The following is a 12,005-nucleotide window of genomic DNA, read 5'->3' on the forward strand; positions in this document are numbered from 1 at the left end:
TTTACTCAAGTACCAGAACAAAGTGAAATTTTTTTGTCGGGGGATATGTCATGCTTTTATTGGTTATTTTTAATGTTATGTGTGAGAAACATTACATGATCCTTTTTGAAGTTGCACTTGTTAAACCATTTTCAAAGAGCCAACAAGCAAAGAGGGCATGCCATACCTCATGATTTGATTTCGATGGGTGAAATTTCATCCAATCATCTCCCAGAAGTGTCAACTAAAACTATACCAACATTTCTGCAATAACAAGATGTGTTGCAATGTTTTAATTTTTTTTTTTTTTTTTGTTTTTTTTTTTGAGACATTAAACTTGAGGGGTTTTTTTTTTTCGCAAGCCATAAACATCAACATTTAACTCATTGGCTGCCATTGACAGTGCTTGACACCCAATCCATTTTGACTGGGAGAGGCTGGCAGCGAAAGCACTCCTAATCAAAAGTGATTCCTAGCGCGTAATAAAAAATAAAAGCATGAAATATTTTTTATATATATATTATATATTTATATTTATATTATATACGGGTTTACCTTTCCAAAATGGGTGAAAAAATATGGTCTTAATTTATTTTTGTACTTCCTTCCTAGTTCCCCAACATAGAGCCTTAATTTATGAGTTTATGGTTGCCATAGATATGCCTTTGACTGTTGGGGGCTGGCACAGAATATCTTCTACGCCGAACAGTTTGTAGTTGTAGTGTGCGGACAATTCCCGGTGGATCCAGACGTCGCATGGATTCTTGCACACGAAGTCTTCCATGAAAAAACAGGAAAACAAGTTGCAATTTAAAAAGTTGCATTGCAGGAAAGCTGAAAAAGTAATTTCTAGAGTTTAAACAGGACTTGAATTAACAAAATGGTTTAACCCTCATGGCAAAATCATGATTCAGCTTGTTTGGTATTTTTTAAACAAATATTTCCTCTTGACACTTCATTTGAATGAGTGAAAACTATAGTCCAAGTCAAATTAGTTAATGACAGTCACTTACTTTGAACCTTTGTCCTTGCATCATTTTGAACCCAGAATTTTGAGGAGATCCTGGGATCTCTGTAATCATCCAGCATCCAACGTTGCGATGTCAGTGGAATTATTCAGGTCAGAAACTCTAAAAACAACGTTACATGGTGAGCAGGAATATCGTTTGCTATCATGAGAACTTAGTTGTAACTTCTGCTAAGCTACACTGGAGCAGTTACAAATAGCTTTGATACCCGTGGTAGTCAGATATATAGAGAGTGCAGCATGCCATACGAATAACCAAGTTTTCATTTTAAAAAATGCCACTTACATATAAACTCACCTTATACCATGCTGTGACATTCAACGGTGGACATTCTCTCACTTCACACCATGTAGGTCGGCTAAATCGCTAACTGTAAAGTCCCGTCTTTGGTGGCAACCATGGCTAGTAGATTTCAGAATGTCGATCAACCAATAAGCGAATAGTTCAACCCATTGCACCCGTAGGAACGCCTCCTCATTTGAATAGTATTTCCACTTGCACGGTCGTGCTGACAATTAAATAAGTACAGTGCCTTGCAAAAGTATTCGGCCTCCTTGAATCTTGCAACCTTTCGCCACATTTCAGGCTTCTAACATAAAGATATGAAATTTAATTTTTTTGTCAAGAATCAACAACAAGTGGGACACAATCGTGAAGTGGAACAACATTTATTGGGTAATTTAAACTTTTTTAACAAATAAAAAACTGAAAAGTGGGGCGTGCAATATTATTCGGCCCCTTTACTTTCAGTGCAGCAAACTCACTCCAGAAGTTCAGTGAGGATCTCTGAATGATCCAATGTTGTCCTAAATGACCGATGATGATAAATAGAATCCAAATGTGTGTAATCAAGTCTCCGTATAAATGCACCTGCTCTGTGATAGTCTCAGGGTTCTGTTTAAATTGCAGAGAGCATTATGAAAACCAAGGAACGCACCAGGCAGGTCCGAGATACTGTTGTGGAGAAGTTTAAAGCCGGATTTGGATACAAAAAGATTTCCCAAGCTTTAAACATCTCAAGGAGCACTGTGCAAGCCATCAAGAAGCTGTTTTGCAAGGAAGAATGGGCAAGAATGTCAGTCTCTCGATGTGCAAAACTGATAGAAACATACCCCAAGCGACTTGCAGCTGTAATTGGAGCAAAAGGTGGCGCTACAAAGTATTAACGCAAGGGGGCCGAATAATATTGCACGCCCCACTTTTCAGTTTTTTATTTGTTAAAAAAGTTTAAATTATCCAATAAATTTTGTTCCACTTCATGATTGTGTCCCAGTTGTTGTTGATTCTTGACAAAAAAATTAAAATTTTATATCTTTATGTTTGAAGCCTGAAATGTGGCGAAAGGTTGCAAGGTTCAAGGGGGCCGAATACTTTTGCAAGGCACTGTAAATATAAGGCAAAGCGCTTTTATTTATTCATTGACATTTATTTCAGTCAATATATTTATTTTTGTATTTATTTCCACATTTATTTTTGTATTTATTCTTACATTTTTAATGTAATTTCTTATTTTTGTATATATATTCGTTTTTATTTCTACTTTTATTTAAGTAGCTATTTATTTCCATATATTTTTTTGTATTTATTTTCAATTTTTGCATCCTATTTTTTATTTTGTATTCATAGTCGTTTATATTTTGCCTTTTATTGATTTATTTTTAATTACTTTTATTTTTAATTTTGGCAGCTTTGGTCCTCCATATAATGTTGCCTGGTCACTTTGAAAAGTTATTTTATTGCATCCAGGCTCCATGATTTCAACTGTTTCTCTAACTTGATCTATTAATGTTAATAATATCAGAAGGTATTGTGTAGTTTTAAATCAATTTTGATTCAATCTTTGAAGCAATTGTGGTATGTCTCTAGTACCCAATTAAAGCATTGCAGAAAAGTTATCACTCAGTGTCATTGTAGGCATAACAATTCATTCATAAAATTAAAACCTGTGTATTTATTTGAATAAATGAATTACATAGCATCTTTAGAACTGCAACTTGAAGTAAGCTATGGTGAAAATAATTTAAATGTTACACTACAATCACAGTTTAAATGACAGAAATGTAATAGCATACACGGCTGTTTATACAACTTTTGGCTATTTGAATCTGAATAAAATAAGTACATATATAACCAGGTGTTTGGAACCTGAAAATGCTGGTGATTGGTTATGGGTTTCCAATGTGGAAGGCTTGGACAGTTTCCATTTAGAAGAGCAACCGAGTCTTAAGTTTCAAGTCTCAAAATGAGGCAAGTAAAAGGCTTCCCTCAAGCTCTGGACTGGTTTGCTTAAACTTAATTATGAATATAAATGTTGGTCTTTTTTTTCATGAGTTTTAGCTGACCTTCGCACATTTAGGTTGAAAAATGAATGTTGCATCAGACAGGGTCAGACTAGGAAAACATTTCAGGTCTGGGGCCTTTTAGCCATCTAAGCCACAAATGCCGTCCCCAAATATGCTGCAGTTCTGTAACGATAACAATCTCTTATACAATCCAGCCACAAGTTTCTACCTGCAGATCGTTACCCTCGCCTGAACGAGGCCTGACTCACACATTACTGTACATTATGGCTTGGTACTGCATTCTATCGCTGATGCTCATGCTATTTAGAGACCTATGGAGATTATGTATAAGACACCTACGTCCGATCATATTCTTTTTGTTATGTACTCGACTATGGAAGTCTACCCGAGATGTCTCAGGAGCTTAAAAATGCCTGTATAACTCGGCTGGATTGAGCTAAGATATCAACTGAGGATGTGATGTTGTACTACGAGAGAACTGAATCCTTCTGTGTAATGGCAACCAAGAGATCGATGGTGTGCATTGATGTCAATTGTATTTGCAAAGGTTGTTGTTGTTCAAAGGTTGTGTATCTTTGAAGTCTTACTCCTTTGTTCGTGGACCGATCGTGTTGAAACTTGATAGTGATAAGGCATCTTTGAGCGAACTACGTGTAAAATTTAAGTATCTCGAGATTTTTCGAGTGTCCCAGAGGTCCCGAAACTTTTAAAAAGCGCATTTATCAAGGTTTCGTCGGCGTGTCTTGCGTATATCCGTCCCCCGAAACAGCCTGATAGCAAATATAAGTAGGCCTGCCTCTCTGCTATTGGATGCATTGTTGACGTCAGCATGGCGGCGGTATGAAAATAAACCAAGTCTCTTTTGGGCCACGTACCTGGGCGAACATTCACTCAAGAATTTCCAATCCATCCAAAACGACCGCCACCGTTCACTTTCACCGAGAAGTCCCCTCCCACATACACAATGAATGGGTTGCCGCTAAACCCTATGCACTAGGCTGCCGCTAGTTTGAAACGGCTTTTAAAGGATTAATTCGGCCTAGTGCTACCAAACCAACTAGCACAGCACTTCTTTTTATGATTATAGACATTCAGCAAGAAGTGTACATTATTTTCAAATATTTAAACCCACTAGGACGTCACGACGAGATGTAAACAAGTGAGAGCGACAGTTTAAGAGGAAGCTCACCATGCTGAAGCTAATGCTAATGTAAATGCTACACTAACGTTACATTTAGAGTGTGAGGATCACTCAGTAAACACATTTAAATACTAAAGCAAGTTAAGCAACATTGCACACTCTCTCATGCAAGATAAAAAACTAAATGTTACAATATTTGCAAAACAGGCAAGCCTGAAGCTTCTGTGGCAGCCTGCCTTCAAGCCTGCATGGTCCTTCCGGGGTCCTACCGTCAGCAGTGGCCACAGATGCCAGATCAAAATCCTTTTTTTTTAATCGGCTTATTTTCTTTGTTAATCGGCCGATGTTAGAAAATAGTCCAATTTAAATTTGCAGTATGAGTTGGATACTGAAAAATAATCTGGATGTCTAAATGGGGAAGTTTTAACAGAACTCATCAAATATTAACGTCTGAGCCAGTGCGCATCCCATCCCTAATGGAATGGCCCCCAGAAAACCCTCAAGGATCCACCTAAAAGATTCCATGTTTGTTGTTATCACTTCGGTGATCGTTCGTGGACAAAATTAACAATCTGTGCAGCCTGTGTTAACATGGTGTTTAGATTGATATGCCGGCCCCGGGGCGTGTACTCACTTTTGATACACTGTAAATGTCCATCAACGTAGGTGCGGTTTTCACCTTTAAACAAACAAACAAAAAAATGTAACACTTGAATTTATGCATTTTGGGCCCAAAGCCTGTGTATGACTTGTAGTAGATGATTGTTTGTTTTCCATTTCTTTATCGTTGAAGCTAATGCAAAGCTAGTGACGTCTCGGCTGTGATGCAACACCCAGAATTGTCGTCAAATTGAACATAATTGTACCTGTTATTGCTTTTTGGTGGCACTATTTTGGTTCCACATCGGCCTTCGTGAACACAAAATTCCCATATTAATGTATTAGGACACATTCAACTGGATGCTTCGGAGATTTTCAGGTCCCTGATTGCGTTTCCATCCACTGCCATTAAATCAATAAAATACAAAACTATTTTGGTAGCCGTTTGTTTTTAACCTGTCCTGTTCAGCTGCTTGCCGCGGAGACTGGAGAGCTGAGTGTCCGATTGATCTGAACAGTTTAATGTATCTCATAGGAGTATGACATACATCCGTTGTGATCATTCAACGTACATCGACATGCCAGCCCATTCCTCCTCCCGCAGCTCAGCGAAATCCAGAGCAGGCAACATCCAGCCGACCCACCGGCATCCAGCCAGCGTCCCGTGCCGGAGTGCGGGGCGGATACCCAGGCAGAGAAGAGAGAGGAGGGCGAAAGGAGGAGAGCACCGAGGGACTGCCGCGGGGCGACACGAGATCGAAGCCCCGACCTCCCCCAATCCCGCGGCTGGCAGCCCAGGCAGAGAGGAGGCCACGCCCCGTGAGCCGCGCCATAAAAAAAAGTGGAACCCACCTACCACCCTATTACTGTGGCTGCCAGGTCCCCGACTGGCAGCCATTACCCAGCACCGTGATGGGATTGTATGGGGAGGGTCGTGCAGTGTATGCATTAAAATAGGAGACCTCGGCTTGGGGCAGTGGGACCGCTTAATGGAGGTTCAACCCAGCCGCCCGTCCCACCGCCCCTTGCCGGAGCTCCCCCGTGGAGTATGATGTGTGTGGTGCGTTAAAAGTAGTGCAGGAATGGCGGGGCGTGTCGTGAGGAGGTAACCGTGATGTCACCCCCCCAACAGGCCCCATCCATCCCACAACCTTGGTGTGTGATGCATAAAAATCAAGGTGGAGCCGACTGTATGGCTATGCTAGCCATTTCTTCATTTTGTCCTCCCATGTCGATGGTAGATGCATGCGGCATTTCCAAATTGTCTTTTTGGAGGGATTTTGATGAGTAATGCCACACCAGCTCCACTGTTGTTTGGGTTGGAGAAAGTGTAAAATGGAAGTCACTAGAAGAAATGCAGAAGTAAAGCAGAACTACCTCGGAAACTTGTCCATAGGCTATAGGGGTTCTGACATTGGATCCTCCACTAAAGCTTGACTGGTTTACCTGTATGTTAATCAAAAGAGAAATTGAATGGTGAGGAAGAACTAGCGACCGCCTCACCCCAAAATGACAACATGATCACCAGGGACTATCTTTGAGATCTACCAGTTGATTGTAATCGACATAATGGGCACCTCTGATCCAGACACTAGAGCACTGAGACATCCATCTCTCTCATCACATTGTCTGGCCATCCTATCTATAAGAAGTGAGCTGATAAAAGTGTTTGCAACAAGTCCATCTACACAACCTCCTCCAAGCCTGTTACGCATTTTGCTTTGAGAACTGAGAACCTGAACTGAATAGCTTCCTAAAACTGCACTCACAAGGTTAAAAGAATGCGTTATTAAGCCCTGGTCTCAATAATAAATTTTGTAATGCCATTCAACAATGTAGTCAATAGTATCTCTACAGGCAGGAAATGTTTTCACATTTGTCTTTAACGTTTGCATTCCAAAAGAGTCCAAAACATTAAAATTCCTTGTGATGAAGAGCATTTAAAAGGCTTGTCATACTGGAAGTTAAGGTTAATTCGTAATTACCTTGGTTTAAAAAAATGTGCTCCTAATTTGTTTGGAAATTTTTTTCCATGTCCTTTTTTCATAGCGCAATTCAATCACTTGAGTGCTTCTGTCTAGGTTATGCAAATCTGAGATTCTCAGAATGAACGCGTTTGAATACCTAGTTCAGTTTGTGAACAGAGGTGCCAACAGAAAATAGAAATTCTTCCATTTCAATGTGACTCTCTTCTGCTGCTATCAAGGCTACCTTTTACTTGCTACTTCTATTAAGTGATTCTGCTTCTTGCTATTTATTTTAGCCCAATGTTGCTCGGGTTGTCACATGTATGAAAAATAAGAGAGGTCAATGTTCTGTCTTGTGCTCAACTGAAGAACGTGTACTTTATAGTTAGGATCATGCACACAGGCATGAAGAAAATTGTATGAAATTTAGTTATACATCAAGCTTTCATTAACAAGTTAATATTGTGAAAAACTGTGTTCAAAATGGTTGAAACTGATCAAACATACATGCCAATAATAAATAATATAAAAGGTGCCAAAACAAGCTTTTTGGTTGTACAGTTTCAGAACTAAAATGATGCCTCTTACAACAGTCTCCACTTTTCCCCTCTTACGCATTTCATTCTTTACACAGAATTATTAATGGTGTGATTTTCTGCTTCCTTCCTTTCTGTCCTCCCATAACCGTTTCCTGCTTGCTGCTTTCTTCTAAAAACAAAACATTATGAGAAACCACAATGGGAGTCTATGAAACTCCCATGTGATACTGTATATTAAAACTGTTCAGACCAAGAGTGTACCAGTAGGTTTGCATAGGGATGGTAGGGACATACGACTCCCAACTTTTCAGGATGCTCAAATTGTCCCCACCAATTTTTAAGCAACCTAACTTCCATTATATAAAGAGTTCAGTTTTATAGGTATTTTAGATTGTCTTCCCATATGTTGTAAGGAAAGAACTGACCTTACCATTATTAAGTGAATTATTTTCATTTTAGACTTTTTACTTGCTGAATGAGCTGGTCCATTTTTCCCCCTTTTTTTTCCCCTTAAATGCACGTCTGATTAGCTATTGACTATGGAATCCCAAACAGGTCAAAATAAAATATATAAAAATAACATTTTAAAATGGATGCAATTTTGATAAATAACTGACAAATTGTGTAATATTGCCTTTAAATTGTAAAATAAGAAAATGTTATTATAATATTATTTCGAGTTACTCAGAGAAATTGCGACTCGGTGTGATATAGTAATGAAAGGCATTTACTTCAGCCCGAGCGAGGATTTCAGCAGCAGTGTGTTTATGATGAGATGCTTTCTGGAAGTTTACCTAACAGTTCGTCGACACAACCAAATGCTAACGCAGCTATCCACCCAATCATTTAACTAACTAACATTTATTTGATTCACGGAAGGCAATTCACTGTGCTGAAAAACGACATTATGAAATACAGTATAAAGGCCAGTGTGGAAAAAGACATGATGAAAAAAGTTACTTTGTGAAAGATGCTTTTTATCTTGTAAAATCTCTTTGTGCTGAAAAATGACCTTATGAAATTAAAAGGCCATTGTGAAAAAAGTTCTAATGAAATAAAAATTAACTTTGAGAAAAGCGCTTTTATCTAGTAAAATATTTTTTATAGTAATATTACCTTATTTTACAATTAAAGGGTCATATTAAACAATTTGTTATTTATCAAAATGGTATTTATTTCAAAATGTTGTTTTTATTTATTTTATTTTTTAAGGGAATAGCATCCTTTGCCATATTTACGGTTTGAGTGTTTGTATTACTCAAACACACCCAATATAAAAAAAACTAGATTTAAATCATAGCTTAAGAAAGCAAGTAGAATATATTTGATATTATGAGCAGTTGGACTCGGAGTGATTGGACTTTGCAGCGCCAAGACAACAGGCAGATAAGGGCGTAACAGATACAGGATTCCTGCTGACTACAGAAGCCCAATGTGCGTGCCATGCAGCTGACTGAGCGAGATTGACGCTGACGGAGCAAGAAAAGCAGGTGATGGCCAAGACATCTATCTACAAGCCCACGTCTGGACCACCAAATCCCGCCATCAGCTCTTCTGGGGGCCAACAATGGACAGTCCAGAGCAATGGCGGGACATCCTGTCTTGCCACAAGGAACACCTGAAAACAAACAGACTATACGGCTGAGAACTTGAACACTCAGCGCTCCTTTTGCACTGAGGCTTACAAAATCTCCAACTCTGGTTGCCTTGGCAACAGTGACGCGTGGACTCATCGGCCAAACCTGCAACAATAAATTACCCTAAACAACACCCAAACACACTTTTCTCCCAGACCACAGCCCGCCTCGCCAGAGCCTTCAAAAGGCTGAATTCTTTAGCTAGTGCCGTCTTTCCTCGGGAATCTTTTGTTGACCTGTGATATGGCAACTCTGGATCCAGCCTTCCTCTTCGCCTGGGTTTCTTTGCTGTTTTGCCTTGCCGCATGATTTCTGTCGACTTGGAATTGTTATGAACGGCAAGCCGTTGATGTGGATCCAAACACAGACCAGGAGATCAGGTAGAGCGAATGTTTGTATTTAATAACTACAACAAAGGGAGCATGCCAAAAATGCGAGTATAACAAAGTACAACTGATAGAGCACGCCAGTAAACGCGAGTATAACAAAGTACAGCTAAGAGAGCACGCCAACAAACGCGAGTTTAACAGAGTACAGTACAACTAAGAGAGCACGCTAACAAACACGAGTTTAACAAAGTACAACTAAGAGAGCACGCTAGAATGCATGGATATAAGAGTACTAGAATCTAACTACAAAGTCCAAAAGAGCACTAAAGTAAAGATGACCAAACCAGAATACGACCGTAGAACGTCGGGAAGCTCGAAGGATGACGATGAACACACAGGCAGTAAGCAAGGCAAATAGCAAGCAATAGTCCGACACTTGCAGATGGTGACAGGCTTCCTTAAATACTGAGCTTTCCTAATCAAGCACAGGTGTGTCGCATTACCCTGCCAATCTGGCTCAATCAGGTGCTGCATAAAGAAAAAAGAACTGAGAACACATACAAATATGACAGGAATAAATTGTCAACTTGTGTTTTGAAGCCTTTTTCCAGCTTTTAAAATGGAGTCAATACAAGGGGTTAAAACTAAGGTGAATGCGCGGAGTTTGGCCTTTTGGCCGAGTTGTCCGTTAGGTTAGGTAGTATCTAAAATAATGCTGTGATTTTCAAAGGTTTTTCAGTTGTATGTCATTAACTGCAATTTACCTTTTCCAAAGTGCTGCTGGCATTAATGGAAACTTGTGAAGAGCCCCTTAATTTGAAGTGAGGATTCCATCCTATGAAGAAATATTTTCTTTGTCATGCAAATTTCATAAGTTTGTTCAACTTGGCGGCTGCCTAGACTAAATAGGTTTTGATTGACATCAGGCTGGAGTGCGTCTAAGGCCAGTCTTTGAGACGTCCAGATTTTGCACTATTATTTGTATTTATCCCCAGGAATACGTCCAGGCAGCTAGGGGCTCGGCAGGAGGCTAATAGACTAGCTCAGAGGAGCCCCCCACTGAAGCTTGATGTATTGTGTCAATGTCTTGTCTACATTAAGGATCACATGCCACAATTTCACAGTACAGCAGGGGTACTGGCCCCCAGCCCTGGCTCTGATTGGCCAGTGATGGATGGTGTTGACAGTTACAAGCTGGGTACCAAGTGGAGCAACACAAAGGTCAAGGTTGAAGCTGCCAGTGTGGTCTGATTAAGAATGCAATGTCTCCATGGCAGGAAAATGCTGTTTACTATGCACTAATTATGCAGGGTGACGACAAAGGCTTTAGTCACTTGAAGTCAATTCTATTCTGTTCCATGTTTTGTTAACAGTCATTGTTGCATACATTGAACATTTTGTACTAAATTATTCAAGGGCCACATTATTATTTCATTATTAATCCAGAGGTGGGTAGTAACACATTACATGTACTTGAATAACTTTTGGAGAAAAATGTACTTCTAAGAGTAGTATTACCCTGCCATACTTATTCTTACATACTTCTTACTCCGCCACTTTGGGCTGCACTAGTCATTACTTTTTTTCCTTTTGAACAATACAGTCCCATGACCACACACAAGCCCGCAGTCGAATCTTATGATCACGCTGGTGTTCTAACATATCACAGTGTTCTAATCAAGTGGTCTTAAAAAATTTAGTTTGAAAGGTGCCTATTCTGACACCCTATGAGAGGGTGCGTTCCCGGCGGCACTGAGGGTTTTGTGGCAAACTCTGAAAGCGTCCACAGCAGAGGTGTTAGGGTGCGTGAAAAGGAGGGGATCACAGAGCAGACAAACTAGGGTTGTTACGAGTAATATTTTATTAGCGACCACACAAGACAGAACGTGACTGGGTCGAGAAGCAAGGCAGAGGCCAGATGTGGATCGTTCTGCTTGGGGTAGTTGAGCCGACGTGAGACGATGAGGCTCAGAAGAAGGCAGGTGTAGACTGGGACAAGTGGCGCGCATAAAACAGGTCCTGGGGCGAGAGCAAAAAATAAGTCATTGACGGGTAATCAGATCGAATGATCAAAGAACGTGAGAGGGAACTGACGGAAGAACCTGACAAGTTGATCGGGCGATGAGGTGGCGGCGTCCACTGGCTTTTAACTCATTTGCTCCCAGAAACGTATAAATATGTTCTATTTTGAAATGCTTCATTGTCCCAAAAACGTATTTATACGTCTTTTGCGATTTTTTTTTTTACAAGAAGAATCTATAGCTTGCGATCTATCTGAGAAACAAAAAACAAGGCTCCAAACCCATTTTAAAGCATTTTGTAAAGACCCGCAACCCGATTCAACAGCAATGAAAGGCCGGGCAGCACGGTCGGAGCGCTGGCGGCAGTATGCCCGGCGGCCGACGACCAAACAAAACAACCGAGAGGACGCCTGGAATGCCAGGCGCTGGACGACAGAGCAAAATGACAGACCACCGTGCAG

At 40.2% G+C, this 12,005-nt stretch overlaps 1 long non-coding RNA gene across 1 annotated transcript; it reads right to left on the minus strand.

Annotated features, from left to right (window-relative positions):
- Positions 1 to 456: 456 nt before the first annotated feature.
- On the minus strand, positions 457 to 1,402 carry LOC130930822 (uncharacterized). Its single transcript, XR_009067111.1, has 3 exons — positions 1,305 to 1,402; positions 993 to 1,109; positions 457 to 756 (listed from the first exon to the last, which is right to left on the minus strand). It is a non-coding gene; the product is annotated as an uncharacterized LOC130930822 (long non-coding RNA).
- Between the last annotated feature and the right edge of the window lie 10,603 nt (positions 1,403 to 12,005).

This window comes from Corythoichthys intestinalis, chromosome 15 (genome assembly GCF_030265065.1).
Source record: "Corythoichthys intestinalis isolate RoL2023-P3 chromosome 15, ASM3026506v1, whole genome shotgun sequence".
Taxonomy (NCBI): Eukaryota; Metazoa; Chordata; class Actinopteri; order Syngnathiformes; family Syngnathidae; genus Corythoichthys; species Corythoichthys intestinalis.